This window comes from Pseudophryne corroboree, unplaced genomic scaffold (assembly GCF_028390025.1).
Source record: "Pseudophryne corroboree isolate aPseCor3 unplaced genomic scaffold, aPseCor3.hap2 scaffold_801, whole genome shotgun sequence".
Classification (NCBI taxonomy): Eukaryota; Metazoa; Chordata; class Amphibia; order Anura; family Myobatrachidae; genus Pseudophryne; species Pseudophryne corroboree.
The window spans coordinates 268416-284679 of record NW_026970380.1 but is presented as its reverse complement, the minus strand read 5'-3'; the positions used below and the strand labels follow the sequence as shown (position 1 = coordinate 284679).

At 39.0% G+C, this 16264-nt stretch overlaps 13 non-coding genes across 13 annotated transcripts; all 13 read left to right on the top strand.

The window, feature by feature from the left end:
• Positions 1–3709: 3709 nt before the first annotated feature.
• On the top strand, positions 3710–3782 carry TRNAF-GAA (transfer RNA phenylalanine (anticodon GAA)). Its single transcript has one exon. It is a non-coding gene; the product is annotated as a tRNA-Phe (tRNA).
• Positions 3783–4764: 982 nt separating this feature from the next.
• Positions 4765–4837, top strand: TRNAF-GAA (transfer RNA phenylalanine (anticodon GAA)). Its single transcript has one exon. It is a non-coding gene; the product is annotated as a tRNA-Phe (tRNA).
• An 814-nt stretch (positions 4838–5651) lies between these two features.
• Positions 5652–5724, top strand: TRNAF-GAA (transfer RNA phenylalanine (anticodon GAA)). Its single transcript has one exon. It is a non-coding gene; the product is annotated as a tRNA-Phe (tRNA).
• Positions 5725–6536: 812 nt separating this feature from the next.
• On the top strand, positions 6537–6609 carry TRNAF-GAA (transfer RNA phenylalanine (anticodon GAA)). Its single transcript has one exon. It is a non-coding gene; the product is annotated as a tRNA-Phe (tRNA).
• Positions 6610–7421: 812 nt separating this feature from the next.
• TRNAF-GAA (transfer RNA phenylalanine (anticodon GAA)) lies at positions 7422–7494 on the top strand. Its single transcript has one exon. It is a non-coding gene; the product is annotated as a tRNA-Phe (tRNA).
• Positions 7495–8309: 815 nt separating this feature from the next.
• On the top strand, positions 8310–8382 carry TRNAF-GAA (transfer RNA phenylalanine (anticodon GAA)). Its single transcript has one exon. It is a non-coding gene; the product is annotated as a tRNA-Phe (tRNA).
• A 1389-nt stretch (positions 8383–9771) lies between these two features.
• Positions 9772–9844, top strand: TRNAF-GAA (transfer RNA phenylalanine (anticodon GAA)). The gene has a single exon. It is a non-coding gene; the product is annotated as a tRNA-Phe (tRNA).
• An 812-nt stretch (positions 9845–10656) lies between these two features.
• Positions 10657–10729, top strand: TRNAF-GAA (transfer RNA phenylalanine (anticodon GAA)). The gene has a single exon. It is a non-coding gene; the product is annotated as a tRNA-Phe (tRNA).
• An 814-nt stretch (positions 10730–11543) lies between these two features.
• On the top strand, positions 11544–11616 carry TRNAF-GAA (transfer RNA phenylalanine (anticodon GAA)). The gene has a single exon. It is a non-coding gene; the product is annotated as a tRNA-Phe (tRNA).
• An 812-nt stretch (positions 11617–12428) lies between these two features.
• TRNAF-GAA (transfer RNA phenylalanine (anticodon GAA)) lies at positions 12429–12501 on the top strand. The gene has a single exon. It is a non-coding gene; the product is annotated as a tRNA-Phe (tRNA).
• Positions 12502–13890: 1389 nt separating this feature from the next.
• TRNAF-GAA (transfer RNA phenylalanine (anticodon GAA)) lies at positions 13891–13963 on the top strand. Its single transcript has one exon. It is a non-coding gene; the product is annotated as a tRNA-Phe (tRNA).
• A 1106-nt stretch (positions 13964–15069) lies between these two features.
• TRNAF-GAA (transfer RNA phenylalanine (anticodon GAA)) lies at positions 15070–15142 on the top strand. The gene has a single exon. It is a non-coding gene; the product is annotated as a tRNA-Phe (tRNA).
• Positions 15143–15956: 814 nt separating this feature from the next.
• TRNAF-GAA (transfer RNA phenylalanine (anticodon GAA)) lies at positions 15957–16029 on the top strand. Its single transcript has one exon. It is a non-coding gene; the product is annotated as a tRNA-Phe (tRNA).
• Positions 16030–16264: the final 235 nt, after the last annotated feature.

Here is a 16264-nt window from a genome sequence, read left to right as displayed (position 1 = left end):
CTCTAAGCTTGCCAACCCTCTAGATATCGCTAATCAATTCGCAGACTACTACATTAAATTATATAATTTACACTCTGACCCCCTCACATTCCAGCCTACTACAGACTCTATACAAGCGTTCCTTTCTTCGGTCAACCTCCCCACCTTGACTCCTGATCAGTTAGATGCTTTAAACGCCCCTTGGACCGCATTAGAGGTCGAAGCCACAATTAAATCCCTCCCGAAGGATAAGGCCCCTGGCCCCGATGGGTTTATTAACGACTTCTATACTTCCGTTACAGGTCATCTCTCCCCCATCTTAACTACTCTGTTTAATGATATAACCAGTACGGGTGCCTTCCCTAAGGAAATGCTGGAGGCCCGGGTGGTAGCTATACCCAAACCTGGGAAAGACCCTGCTCACTGCCATAACTACAGACCAATTGCATTACTTAATAGCGATGTTAAGCTCTATGCTAAAATGATAGCATCCCGACTTAGTGTTTATTTACCATTGTTGATTCATCCTGACCAGGTTGGATTCGTGTCTGGAAGACAGGCCTCCGACAACACCCGCAGGGTCTTCAATTTAATTGATAGGGCCTCTGACACCGAGGGATTTCTGTTACTCTCGTTGGATGCTGAGAAGGCGTTCGACAGACTAAATTGGCTGTACATGCGTACTGTTTTAGTTAAATTTGGCTTCTCAGCCCAGATTCTGGCGTCAATCTTAGCATTGTACACTCTACCGTCAGCAAGGGTATTAAGCAATGGATTCTTGTCGGACGCCTTCCCAATCACTAATGGAACCCGCCAAGGTTGCCCCCTCTCACCTTTGATATATGCTCTTGGCATTGAACCCCTCGTGGCTAAAATCAGAGCGGATGCTACATTCCCCGGCCTGACCCATGGGGGACTTTCCCATAAGTTGTGTCTCTTTGCCGACGACGTTCTTCTCTTTGTATCTCGACCCTCCTCTTCTCTCCCGCATCTACATTCGATATTACACGGCTTCAGTGAGGCCTCATACTATAAACTGAACACAACTAAAACTGACGCTTTACCTGTCCACTTACCCGATACACTCACGGCTGCTCTCCGATCTCAGTATCCATACAACTGGAAACTTAACTCACTTACATACCTAGGGATACATATTCCTCCTACTTCCTCTACCGTTTTTGATTTAAATCTTCCTCCCCTGATACTCACTCTCCAAACCCTGACATCCTCGTGGCTTTTGTATGAAATATCCTGGCTGGGTCGGTTGGCTGCCTTTAAAATGTCCCTATTACCCAAACTTATGTATCTATTTCGCACTATACCTTATACTTTCCCCAAATCATATCTCGATAAATGTAGAATAGTCCTGACAAAATATCTGTGGAAATCGCACCCCCCAAAATTGGCACATGCCAGAATGATACTCCCTCGACACAGGGGAGGTCTCGCATTACCCGACCTAAATATATATCAGGAAGCATGTGTGCTTGCCCAACTGAAATCTTGGAACTCCTCAAACCCCATATCCTTGAGGGCCCACATTGAGGATGACTGTAGCACAGGATACCCATTAGCAGATTTATTATGGACTCCTAAAGCCCTACGTCCCAATGACTTGCCCATCCTCCCCTCTACAGCTTCCTCTTTACGAATATGGGATAATTTGATGAGTAAGCTCCCTGGCATTACAACCTCCTACACTGCCCTTTCACTTAAAGCAGTGAGTAAAAAAATTCCCAATTTACATGTCTCTACGTGGAATGCATGTAATATTCATACCCTTGGAGACTTATTTGATGGAACTGCCTTCATTTCATTCGCTCAATTGCAGGATAAATTCTTCCTCCCGAGCACTGAACTATTCCACTACTTCCAAATCAGACACTGGTTTAGGAGTCTGCCCATTGTACAAACTCCTCCCAGCTCTCTAGTTCAGTCTGTCCTATCCCGCGTGGTATTGCCTACATCAACTAAAGATATCACTTACTGGTACAATACACTCATCTCATTGGTCCCATACCAAAAATCTAATGCTCAGAAGCGCTGGGAGAGAGACTTGAGTATTTCCATAACAGAGACACAATGGGAGCAATTATATCGATTAACATTCCGCATGTCACGTTGCTTAAACCATTCAGAAATGCATGTTAAATTATTGAATAGGTTATACCTGACCCCGGACAGACTACACACATTTTGGCCCTCCTGCTCATCACTATGTTGGAGAAATTGCGGAGAAATAGGACATTTGTATAACATTTTCTGGTCATGTCCTCTTCTTCATACTTTCTGGGCAGAAGTATTTACGCTGATAAATAAAGTGCTATGTCTATCTTTAAGCCCATCCCCAGCTTTAGCTCTCCTACATATTTATCCCCTAGAGGTCTCAGCCTCCCAAAAGTACTTATTGGGACACATTTGTATAGCAGCAAGGGCAACCTTGGCCCAAGCCTGGAAACAAGCGGTAGTTCCTCCTGCTCTAAAAGTGTTTCATAAAGTTCATTTCCACTATATCATGGAAACTGAAAGTATGCCTTATTCTTCCTCTGCTTCCTCTCCCATTATGCGATGGTTCCCTTGGCATGAATACGTCACAGAGGGGGAAGGTTCCACTCTCATATCACACCCAGGGAAGACATCCCCTTTACAATTTAGTCTGAACGAGGAATCTTCTACTTCATGAACGATCCATCTCCTATATTATCCCTTTTAGTTTGTACTGGCGGTTATGTATATACTGTTATCAATTGCTCCCTCCCTAAAGGTAAAACTCTATCGAAATAGCCCTTCACATTTTCATCTGTTAATATGACTTGAATACCTGAATACCTGCTTAGTGCTATGTTAACTGTCTCAAATGTATGTTGCATTTCATTGACGTGTACATCCCTCCCCACCCTGTTTTTTCTCTCTGTAACCCCCCCCCCTTTTTTTTTTCTTTTTGCAATTACTATAAAACCCAATAAAAATTCTTGATGTTAAAAAAAAAAGAACATTTCATGTTATTACAGTTTGCATTATTATTAGCCCCAATAAAAGAATTTCTTATTAGTAGAGCTTGGCAAAACAGCTCAGTTGTGACAACATTAGACTGAAGATCTAAGGGTGTCTTGTTCAATCCTGGGGTTTAGCATGGTTGGGTGTTTGCTTTTGCTACTGAATAGCAATTTAGCAGCAAAAACTGTTGTGTTCAGGTTTTGATCTTGAAAAGCATTTTATGTTATTTCAGGTTGCAAAATCTTTAGCTCCTAAAAAAAGACATTCTTATCAGTATAGCTTGCCAAAATAGCTCAGTTGTGAGAGCAATAGACTGAAGACCTTAAAATCCCTAGTACGATCGTGGGTTTCCACATGTTTGGGTGTTTGCAGTTTGTTACTGAGTAGCAATTCAGCAAAAAGAAATTTAGCAGCAGGAACTTTCATTTTCAGGTTTCGCCCTCTAGGACACTTGATGTTCTTTCAGTTTGCCTTATCTTAAACACCAAAAAAGACTTTCTAAACGTCAGACTTACACGCAATAGCTCTTTTGTGAGAGCATTAAACTGAAGAACTAAAGGTCCTGGGTTCGATCCCAGGATTCGGCATGTTTAGTTGCTGTATTTTTGTTACAGAATAGCAATTTACCAGCAGAATCTTTCATTATCAGGTGTTGTTCATCAAGAACACTTAATGCTCTTTTTTTTCCCTGCTTAAAACCCCAAATACGGCTTGACATCTTTCACAATTAGCCGAAATAGCTCAGTTGGGAGAGCGTTAGACTGAAGATCTAAAGGTCCCTGGTTCGATCCTGGGTTTCGGCATATTTAGTTGCTGTTTTTTTGTTACAGAATAGCAATTTAGCAGCAGAAACTGCCGTGTTCAGGTTCTGGTCTTCAAGATCATTTCATGTTATTACAGTTTGCATTATTATTAGCCCCAATAAAATAATTTCTTATTAGTAGAGCTTGCCGAAATAGCTCAGTTGTGACAACATTAGACTGAAGATCTAAGGGTGTCTTGTTCAATCCTGGGGTTTAGCATGGTTGGGTGTTTGCTTTTGCTACTGAATAGCAATTTAGCAGCAAAAACTGTTGTGTTCAGGTTTTGATCTTGAAAAGCATTTTATGTTATTTCAGTTTGCAAAATCTTTAGCTCCTAAAAAAAGACATTCTTATCAGTATAGCTTGCCAAAATAGCTCAGTTGTGAGAGCAATAGACTGAAGACCTTAAAATCCCTAGTACGATCGTGGGTTTCCACATGTTTGGGTGTTTGCAGTTTGTTACTGAGTAGCAATTCAGCAAAAAGAAATTTAGCAGCAGGAACTTTCATTTTCAGGTTTCGCCCTCTAGGACACTTGATGTTCTTTCAGTTTGCCTTATCTTAAACACCAAAAAAGACTTTCCAAATGTCAGATGTAGCTGCAATAGCTCATTTGGGAGAGCATTAGACTGAAGATCTATAAGTCCCTGGTTCGATCCCGGGTTTCGGCATGTTTAGTAGCTGTATTTTTGTTACAGAATAGCAATTTACCAGAAGAATCTTTCATTATAAGTAGTGATGAGCGGGTTCGGTTTTACTCGGTTTTACTCGGTTTTACTCGGTTCTCAAAACGGCATCTTATTGGCTCACGGATGTCACGTGTTTTGGATAGCCAATAAGATGCCGTTTTGAGAACCGAGTAAAACCGAGTAAAACCGAACCTCGCTCATCACTAATTATAAGGTGTTGCTCTTCAAGAACACTTGATGCTCTTTTTTTCCCAACCTAAAACCCCAAATACGACTTCACATCTGTCACAATTAGCCGAAATAGCTCAGTTGGGAGAGCGTTAGACTGAAGATCTAAAGGTCCCTGGTTCGATCCCGGGTTTCGGCATATTTAGTTGCTGTTTTTTTTGTTACAGAATAGCAATTTAGCAGCAGAAACTGCCGTGTTCAGGTTCTGGTCTTCAAGAACATTTCATGTTATTACAGTTTGCATTATTATTAGCCCCAATAAAATAATTTCTTATTAGTAGAGCTTGGCGAAATAGCTCAGTTGTGACAACATTAGACTGAAGATCTAAGGGTGTCTTGTTCAATCCTGGGGTTTAGCATGGTTGGGTGTTTGCTTTTGCTACTGAATAGCAATTTAGCAGCAAAAACTGTTGTGTTCAGGTTTTGATCTTGAAAAGCATTTTATGTTATTTCAGTTTGCAAAATCTTTAGCTCCTAAAAAAAGACATTCTTATCAGTATAGCTTGCCAAAATAGCTCAGTTGTGAGAGCAATAGACTGAAGACCTTAAAATCCCTAGTGCGATCGTGGGTTTCCACATGTTTGGGTGTTTGCAGTTTGTTACTGAGTAGCAATTCAGCAAAAAGAAATTTAGCAGCAGAAACTTTCATTTTCAGGTTTCGCCCTCTAGGACACTTGATGTTCTTTCAGTTTGCCTTATCTTAAACACCAAAAAAGACTTTCTAAACGTCAGACTTACACGCAATAGCTCTTTTGTGAGAGCATTAAACTGAAGATCTAAAGGTCCTGGGTTCGATCCCAGGATTTGGCATGTTTAGTTGCTGTATTTTTGTTACAGAATAGCAATTTACCAGCAGAATCTTTCATTATCAGGTGTTGTTCATCAAGAACACTTAATGCTCTTTTTTTTCCCTGCCTAAAACCCCAAATACGGCTTGACACATTTCACAATTAGCCGAAATAGCTCAGTTGGGAGAGCGTTAGACTGAAGATCTAAAGGTCCCTGGTTCGATCCCGGGTTTCTGCATATTTAGTTGCTGTTTTTTTGTTACAGAATAGCAATTGAGCAGCAGAAACTGCCGTGTTCAGGTTCTGGTCTTCAAGATAATTTCATGTTATTACAGTTTGCATTATTATTAGCCCCAATAAAAGAATTTCTTATTAGTAGAGCTTGGCGAAATAGCTCAGTTGTGACAACATTAGACTGAAGATCTAAGGGTGTCTTGTTCAATCCTGGGGTTTAGCATGGTTGGGTGTTTGCTTTTGCTACTGAATAGCAATTTAGCAGCAAAAACTGTTGTTTTCAGTTTTTGATCTTGAAAAACATTTTATGTTATTTCAGTTTGCAAAATCTTTAGCTCCAAAAAAAGACATTCTTATCAGTATAGCTTGCCAAAATAGCTCAGTTGTGAGAGCAATAGACTGAAGACCTTAAAATCCCTAGTACGATTGTGGGTTTCCACATGTTTGGGTGTTTGCATTTTGTTACTGAGTAGCAATTCAGCAAAAAGAAATTTAGCAGCAGAAACGTTTATTTTCAGGTTTCGCCCTCTAGGACACTTGATGTTCTTTCAGTTTGCCTTATCTTAAACACCAAAAAAGACTTTCTAAAAGTCAGACGTAGCTGCAGTAGCTCATTTGGGAGAGCATTAGACTGAAGTTCTATAAGTCACTGGTTCGATCCCGGGTTTCGGCATGTTTAGTAGCTGTATTTTTGTTACAGAATAGCAATTTACCAGCAGAATCTTTCATTATCAGGTGTTGTTCATCAAGAACACTTAATGCTCTTTTTTTTTCCAGCCTAAAACCCCAAATACGGCTTAATATCTTTCACAATTAGCCGTAATAGCTCAGTTGGGAGAGCGTTAGACTGAAGATCTAAAGGTCCCTGGTTCAATCCCGGGTTTCGGCATATTTTAGTTGCTGTTTTTTTGTTACAGAATAGCAATTTAGCAGCAGAAACTGCCGTGTTCAGGTTCTGGTCTTCAAGATCATTTCATGTTATTACAGTTTGCATTATTATTAGCCCCAATAAAAGAATTTCTTATTAGTAGAGCTTGGCGAAATAGCTCAGTTGTGAGAACATTAGACTGAAGATCTAAGGGTGTCTTGTTCAATCCTGGGGTTTAGCATGGTTGGGTGTTTGCTTTTGCTACTGAATAGCAATTTAGCAGCAAAAACTGTTGTTTTCAGTTTTTGATCTTGAAAAACATTTTATGTTATTTCAGTTTGCAAAATCTTTAGCTCCAAAAAAAGACATTCTTATCAGTATAGCTTGCCAAAATAGCTCAGTTGTGAGAGCAATAGACTGAAGACCTTAAAATCCCTAGTACGATCGTGGGTTTCCACATGTTTGGGTGTTTGCAGTTTGTTACTGAGTAGCAATTCAGCAAAAAGAAATTTAGCAGCAGAAACGTTTATTTTCAGGTTTCGCCATCTAGGACACTTGATGTTCTTTCAGTTTGCCTTATCTTAAACACCAAAAAAGACTTTCCCAATGTCAGACGTAGCTGCAATAGCTCATTTGGGAGAGCATTAGACTGAAGATCTATAAGTCCCTGGTTCGATCCCGGGTTTCGGCATGTTTAGTAGCTGTATTTTTGTTACAGAATAGCAATTTACCAGCAGAATCTTTCATTATAAGGTATTGCTCTTCAAGAACACTTGATGCTCTTTTTTTCCCAACCTAAAACCCCAAATACGACTTCACATCTGTCACAATTAGCCGAAATAGCTCAGTTGGGAGAGCGTTAGACTGAAGATCTAAAGGTCCCTGGTTCGATTCTGGGTTTCGGCATATTTAGTTGCTGTTTTTTTTTGTTACAGAATAGCAATTTAGCAGCAGAAACTGCCGTGTTCAGGTTCTGGTCTTCAAGAACATTTCATGTTATTACAGTTTGCATTATTATTAGCCCCAATAAAAGAATTTCTTATTAGTAGAGCTTGGCGAAATAGCTCAGTTGTGACAACATTAGACTGAAGATCTAAGGGTGACTTGTTCAATCCTGGGGTTTAGCATGGTTGGGTGTTTGCTTTTGCTACTGAATAGCAATTTAGCAGCAAAAACTGTTGTGTTCAGGTTTTGATCTTGAAAAGCATTTTATGTTATTTCAGTTTGCAAAATCTTTAGCTCCTAAAAAAAGACATTCTTATCAGTATAGCTTGCCAAAATAGCTCAGTTGTGAGAGCAATAGACTGAAGACCTTAAAATCCCTAGTACGATCGTGGGTTTCCACATGTTTGGGTGTTTGCAGTTTGTTACTGAGTAGCAATTCAGCAAAAAGAAATTTAGCAGCAGGAACTTTCATTTTCAGGTTTCGCCCTCTAGGACACTTGATGTTCTTTCAGTTTGCCTTATCTTAAACACCAAAAAAGACTTTATAAACGTCAGACTTACACGCAATAGCTCTTTTGTGAGAGCATTAAACTGAAGATCTAAAGGTCCTGGGTTCGATCCCAGGATTCGGCATGTTTAGTTGCTGTATTTTTGTTACAGAATAGCAATTTACCAGCAGAATCTTTCATTATCAGGTGTTGTTCATCAAGAACACTTAATGCTCTTTTTTTCCCCTGCCTAAAACCCCAAATACGGCTTGACATCTTTCACAATTAGCCGAAATAGCTCAGTTGGGAGAGCGTTAGACTGAAGATCTAAAGGTCCCTGGTTCAAGCCCGGGTTTCGGCATATTTAGTTGCTGTTTTTTTGTTACAGAATAGCAATTTAGCAGCAGAAACTGCCATGTTCAGGTTCTGGTCTTCAGGATCATTTCATGTTATTACAGTTTGCATTATTATTAGCCCCAATAAAATAATTTCTTATTAGTAGAGCTTGGCGAAATAGCTCAGTTGTGACAACATTAGACTGAAGATCTAAGGGTGTCTTGTTCAATCCTGGGGTTTAGCATGGTTGGGTGTTTGCTTTTGCTACTGAATAGCAATTTAGCAGCAAAAACTGTTGTGTTCAGGTTTTGATCTTGAAAAGCATTTTATGTTATTTCAGTTTGCAAAATCTTTAGCTCCTAAAAAAAGACATTCTTATCAGTATAGCTTGCCAAAATAGCTCAGTTGTGTTTTGTTATTAGCCCCAATAAAATAATTTCTTATTAGTAGAGCTTGGCGAAATAGCTCAGTTGTGACAACATTAGACTGAAGATCTAAGGGTGTCTTGTTCAATCCTGGGGTTTAGCATGGTTGGGTGTTTGCTTTTGCTACTGAATAGCAATTTAGCAGCAAAAACTGTTGTGTTCAAGTTTTGATCTTGAAAAGCATTTTATGTTATTTCAGTTTGCAAAATCTTTAGCTCCTAAAAAAAGACATTCTTATCAGTATAGCTTGCCAAAATAGCTCAGTTGTGAGAGCAATAGACTGAAGACCTTAAAATCCCTAGTACGATCGTGGGTTTCCACATGTTTGGGTGTTTGCAGTTTGTTACTGAGTAGCAATTCAGCAAAAAGAAATTTAGCAGCAGAAACTTTCATTTTCAGGTTTCGCCCTCTAGGACACTTGATGTTCTTTCAGTTTGCCTTATCTTAAACACCAAAAAAGACTTTCTAAACGTCAGACTTACACGCAATAGCTCTTTTGTGAGAACATTAAACTGAAGATCTAAAGGTCCTGGGTTCGATCCCAGGATTCGGCATGTTGTGAGAGCAATAGACTGAAGACCTTAAAATCCCTAGTACGATCGTGGGTTTCCACATGTTTGGGTGTTTGCAGTTTGTTACTGAGTAGCAATTCAGCAAAAAGAAATTTAGCAGCAGGAACTTTCATTTTCAGGTTTCGCCCTCTAGGACACTTGATGTTCTTTCAGTTTGCCTTATCTTAAACACCAAAAAAGACTTTCTAAACGTCAGACTTACACGCAATAGCTCTTTTGTGAGAGCATTAAACTGAAGAACTAAAGGTCCTGGGTTCGATCCCAGGATTCGGCATGTTTAGTTGCAGTATTTTTGTTACAGAATAGCAATTTACCAGCAGAATCTTTCATTATCAGGTGTTGTTCATCAAGAACACTTAATGCTCTTTTTTTTCCCTGCCTAAAACCCCAAATACGGCTTGACATCTTTCACAATTAGCCGAAATAGCTCAGTTGGGAGAGCGTTAGACTGAAGATCTAAAGGTCCCTGGTTCGATCCTGGGTTTTGGCATATTTAGTTGCTGTTTTTTTGTTACAGAATAGCAATTTAGCAGCAGAAACTGCCGTGTTCAGGTTCTGGTCTTCAAGATCATTTCATGTTATTACAGTTTGCATTATTATTAGCCCCAATAAAATAATTTCTTATTAGTAGAGCTTGGCGAAATAGCTCAGTTGTGACAACATTAGACTGAAGATCTAAGGGTGTCTTGTTCAATCCTGGGGTTTAGCATGGTTGGGTGTTTGCTTTTGCTACTGAATAGCAATTTAGCAGCAAAAACTGTTGTGTTCAGGTTTTGATCTTGAAAAGCATTTTATGTTATTTCAGTTTGCAAAATCTTTAGCTCCTAAAAAAAGACATTCTTATCAGTATAGCTTGCCAAAATAGCTCAGTTGTGAGAGCAATAGACTGAAGACCTTAAAATCCCTAGTACGATCGTGGGTTTCCACATGTTTGGGTGTTTGCAGTTTGTTACTGAGTAGCAATTCAGCAAAAAGAAATTTAGCAGCAGGAACTTTCATTTTCAGGTTTCGCCCTCTAGGACACTTGATGTTCTTTCAGTTTGCCTTATCTTAAACACCAAAAAAGACTTTCCAAATGTCAGATGTAGCTGCAATAGCTCATTTGGGAGAGCATTAGACTGAAGATCTATAAGTCCCTGGTTCGATCCCGGGTTTCGGCATGTTTAGTAGCTGTATTTTTGTTACAGAATAGCAATTTACCAGAAGAATCTTTCATTATAAGGTGTTGCTCTTCAAGAACACTTGATGCTCTTTTTTTCCCAACCTAAAACCCCAAATACGACTTCACATCTGTCACAATTAGCCGAAATAGCTCAGTTGGGAGAGCGTTAGACTGAAGATCTAAAGGTCCCTGGTTCGATCCCGGGTTTCGGCATATTTAGTTGCTGTTTTTTTTGTTACAGAATAGCAATTTAGCAGCAGAAACTGCCGTGTTCAGGTTCTGGTCTTCAAGAACATTTCATGTTATTACAGTTTGCATTATTATTAGCCCCAATAAAATAATTTCTTATTAGTAGAGCTTGGCGAAATAGCTCAGTTGTGACAACATTAGACTGAAGATCTAAGGGTGTCTTGTTCAATCCTGGGGTTTAGCATGGTTGGGTGTTTGCTTTTGCTACTGAATAGCAATTTAGCAGCAAAAACTGTTGTGTTCAGGTTTTGATCTTGAAAAGCATTTTATGTTATTTCAGTTTGCAAAATCTTTAGCTCCTAAAAAAAGACATTCTTATCAGTATAGCTTGCCAAAATAGCTCAGTTGTGAGAGCAATAGACTGAAGACCTTAAAATCCCTAGTGCGATCGTGGGTTTCCACATGTTTGGGTGTTTGCAGTTTGTTACTGAGTAGCAATTCAGCAAAAAGAAATTTAGCAGCAGAAACTTTCATTTTCAGGTTTCGCCCTCTAGGACACTTGATGTTCTTTCAGTTTGCCTTATCTTAAACACCAAAAAAGACTTTCTAAACGTCAGACTTACACGCAATAGCTCTTTTGTGAGAGCATTAAACTGAAGATCTAAAGGTCCTGGGTTCGATCCCAGGATTTGGCATGTTTAGTTGCTGTATTTTTGTTACAGAATAGCAATTTACCAGCAGAATCTTTCATTATCAGGTGTTGTTCATCAAGAACACTTAATGCTCTTTTTTTTCCCAGCCTAAAACCCCAAATACGGCTTGACATCTTTCACAATTAGCCGAAATAGCTCAGTTGGGAGAGCGTTAGACTGAAGATCTAAAGGTCCCTGGTTCGATCCCGGGTTTCTGCATATTTAGTTGCTGTTTTTTTGTTACAGAATAGCAATTGAGCAGCAGAAACTGCCGTGTTCAGGTTCTGGTCTTCAAGATCATTTCATGTTATTACAGTTTGCATTATTATTAGCCCCAATAAAAGAATTTCTTATTAGTAGAGCTTGGCGAAATAGCTCAGTTGTGACAACATTAGACTGAAGATCTAAGGGTGTCTTGTTCAATCCTGGGGTTTAGCATGGTTGGGTGTTTGCTTTTGCTACTGAATAGCAATTTAGCAGCAAAAACTGTTGTTTTCAGTTTTTGATCTTGAAAAACATTTTATGTTATTTCAGTTTGCAAAATCTTTAGCTCCAAAAAAAGACATTCTTATCAGTATAGCTTGCCAAAATAGCTCAGTTGTGAGAGCAATAGACTGAAGACCTTAAAATCCCTAGTACGATTGTGGGTTTCCACATGTTTGGGTGTTTGCATTTTGTTACTGAGTAGCAATTCAGCAAAAAGAAATTTAGCAGCAGAAACGTTTATTTTCAGGTTTCGCCCTCTAGGACACTTGATGTTCTTTCAGTTTGCCTTATCTTAAACACCAAAAAAGACTTTCTAAATGTCAGACGTAGCTGCAATAGCTCATTTGGGAGAGCATTAGACTGAAGTTCTATAAGTCACTGGTTCGATCCCGGGTTTCGGCATGTTTAGTAGCTGTATTTTTGTTACAGAATAGCAATTTACCAGCAGAATCTTTCATTATCAGGTGTTGTTCATCAAGAACACTTAATGCTCTTTTTTTTTCCAGCCTAAAACCCCAAATACGGCTTAATATCTTTCACAATTAGCCGTAATAGCTCAGTTGGGAGAGCGTTAGACTGAAGATCTAAAGGTCCCTGGTTCGATCCCGGGTTTCGGCATATTTTAGTTGCTGTTTTTTTGTTACAGAATAGCAATTTAGCAGCAGAAACTGCCGTGTTCAGGTTCTGGTCTTCAAGATCATTTCATGTTATTACAGTTTGCATTATTATTAGCCCCAATAAAAGAATTTCTTATTAGTAGAGCTTGGCGAAATAGCTCAGTTGTGACAACATTAGACTGAAGATCTAAGGGTGTCTTGTTCAATCCTGGGGTTTAGCATGGTTGGGTGTTTGCTTTTGCTACTGAATAGCAATTTAGCAGCAAAAACTGTTGTGTTCAGGTTTTGATCTTGAAAAGCATTTTATGTTATTTCAGTTTGCAAAATCTTTAGCTCCTAAAAAAAGACATTCTTATCAGTATAGCTTGCCAAAATAGCTCAGTTGTGTTTTGTTATAAGCCCCAATAAAATAATTTCTTATTAGTAGAGCTTGGCGAAATAGCTCAGTTGTGACAACATTAGACTGAAGATCTAAGGGTGTCTTGTTCAATCCTGGGGTTTAGCATGGTTGGGTGTTTGCTTTTGCTACTGAATAGCAATTTAGCAGCAAAAACTGTTGTGTTCAAGTTTTGATCTTGAAAAGCATTTTATGTTATTTCAGTTTGCAAAATCTTTAGCTCCTAAAAAAAGACATTCTTATCAGTATAGCTTGCCAAAATAGCTCAGTTGTGAGAGCAATAGACTGAAGACCTTAAAATCCCTAGTACGATCGTGGGTTTCCACATGTTTGGGTGTTTGCAGTTTGTTACTGAGTAGCAATTCAGCAAAAAGAAATTTAGCAGCAGAAACTTTCATTTTCAGGTTTCGCCCTCTAGGACACTTGATGTTCTTTCAGTTTGCCTTATCTTAAACACCAAAAAAGACTTTCTAAACGTCAGACTTACACGCAATAGCTCTTTTGTGAGAACATTAAACTGAAGATCTAAAGGTCCTGGGTTCGATCCCAGGATTCGGCATGTTGTGAGAGCAATAGACTGAAGACCTTAAAATCCCTAGTACGATCATGGGTTTCCACATGTTTGGGTGTTTGCAGTTTGTTACTGAGTAGCAATTCAGCAAAAAGAAATTTAGCAGCAGAAACGTTTAGTTTCAGGTTTCGCCCTCTAGGACACTTGATGTTCTTTCAGTTTGCCTTATCTTAAACACCAAAAAAAACTTTCCCAATGTCAGACGTAGCTGCAATAGCTCATTTGGGAGAGCATTAGACTGAAGATCTATAAGTCCCTGGTTCGATCCCGGGTTTTGGCATATTTAGTAGCTGTATTTTTGTTACAGAATAGCAATTTACCAGCAGAATCTTTCATTATAAGGTATTGCTCTTCAAGAACACTTGATGCTCTTTTTGACCCAACCTAAAACCCCAAATACGACTTCACATCTGTCACAATTAGCCGAAATAGCTCAGTTGGGAGAGCGTTAGACTGAAGATCTAAAGGTCCCTGGTTCGATCCCGGGTTTCGGCATATTTAGTTGCTGGTTTTTTTTGTTACAGAATAGCAATTTAGCAGCAGAAACTGCCGTGTTCAGGTTCTGGTCTTCAAGAACATTTCATGTTATTACAGTTTGCATTATTATTAGCCCCAATAAAATAATTTCTTATTAGTAGAGCTTGGCAAAACAGCTCAGTTGTGACAACATTAGACTGAAGATCTAAGGGTGTCTTGTTCAATCCTGGGGTTTAGCATGGTTGGGTGTTTGCTTTTGCTACTGAATAGCAATTTAGCAGCAAAAACTGTTGTGTTCAGGTTTTGATCTTGAAAAGCATTTTATGTTATTTCAGTTTGCAAAATCTTTAGCTCCTAAAAAAAGACATTCTTATCAGTATAGCTTGCCAAAATAGCTCAGTTGTGAGAGCAATAGACTGAAGACCTTAAAATCCCTAGTACGATCGTGGGTTTCCACATGTTTGGGTGTTTGCAGTTTGTTACTGAGTAGCAATTCAGCAAAAAGAAATTTAGCAGCAGGAACTTTCATTTTCAGGTTTCGCCCTCTAGGACACTTGATGTTCTTTCAGTTTGCCTTATCTTAAACACCAAAAAAGACTTTCTAAACGTCAGACTTACACGCAATAGCTTTTTTGTGAGAGCATTAAACTGAAGATCTAAAGGTCCTGGGTTCGATCCCAGGATTCGGCATGTTGTGAGAGCAATAGACTGAAGACCTTAAAATCCCTAGTACGATCGTGGGTTTCCACATGTTTGGGTGTTTGCAGTTTGTTACTGAGTAGCAATTCAGCAAAAAGAAATTTAGCAGCTGGAACTTTCATTTTCAGGTTTCGCCCTCTAGGACACTTTATGTTCTTTCAGTTTGCCTTATCTTAAACACCAAAAAAGACTTTCCAAATGTCAGACGTAGCTGCAATAGCTCATTTGGGAGAGCATTAGACTGAAGATCTATAAGTCCCTGGTTCGATCCCGGGTTTCGGCATGTTTAGTAGCTGTATTTTTGTTACAGAATAGCAATTTACCAGAAGAATCTTTCATTATAAGGTGTTGCTCTTCAAGAACACTTGATGCTCTTTTTTTCCCAACCTAAAACCCCAAATACGACTTCACATCTGTCACAATTAGCTGAAATAGCTCAGTTGGGAGAGCGTTAGACTGAAGATCTAAAGGTCCCTGGTTCGATCCCGGGTTTCGGCATATTTAGTTGCTGTTTTTTTTGTTACAGAATAGCAATTTAGCAGCAGAAACTGCCGTGTTCAGGTTCTGGTCTTCAAGAACATTTCATGTTATTACAGTTTGCATTATTATTAGCCCCAATAAAAGAATTTCTTATTAGTAGAGCTTGGCGAAATAGCTCAGTTGTGACAACATTAGACTGAAGATCTAAGGGTGTCTTGTTCAATCCTGGGGTTTAGCATGGTTGGGTGTTTGCTTTTGCTACTGAATAGCAATTTAGCAGCAAAAACTGTTGTGTTCAGGTTTTGATCTTGAAAAGCATTTTATGTTATTTCAGTTTGCAAAATCTTTAGCTCCTAAAAAAAGACATTCTTATCAGTATAGCTTGCCAAAATAGCTCAGTTGTGAGAGCAATAGACTGAAGACCTTAAAATCCCTAGTACGATCGTGGGTTTCCACATGTTTGGGTGTTTGCAGTTTGTTACTGAGTAGCAATTCAGCAAAAAGAAATTTAGCAGCAGAAACTTTCATTTTCAGGTTTCGCCCTCTAGGACACTTGATGTTCTTTCAGTTTGCCTTATCTTAAACACCAAAAAAGACTTTCTAAACGTCAGACTTACACGCAATAGCTCTTTTGTGAGAGCATTAAACTGAAGATCTAAAGGTCCTGGGTTCGATCCCAGGATTCGGCATGTTTAGTTGCTGTATTTTTGTTACAGAATAGCAATTTACCAGCAGAATCTTTCATTATCAGGTGTTGTTCATCAAGAACACTTAATGCTCTTTTTTTCCCCAGCCTAAAACCCCAAATACGGCTTGATATCTTTCACAATTAGCCGAAATAGCTCAGTTGGGAGAGCGTTAGACTGAAGATCTAAAGGTCCCTGGTTCGATCCCGGGTTTCTGCATATTTAGTTGCTGTTTTTTTGTTACAGAATAGCAATTTAGCAGCAGAAACTGCCGTGTTCAGGTTCTGGTCTTCAAGATCATTTCATGTTATTACAGTTTGCATTATTTATTAGCCCCAATAAAATAATTTCTTATTAGTAGAGCTTGGCGAAATAGCTCAGTTGTGACAACATTAGACTGAAGATCTAAGGGTGTCTTGTTCAATCCTGGGGTTTAGCATGGTTGGGTGTTTGC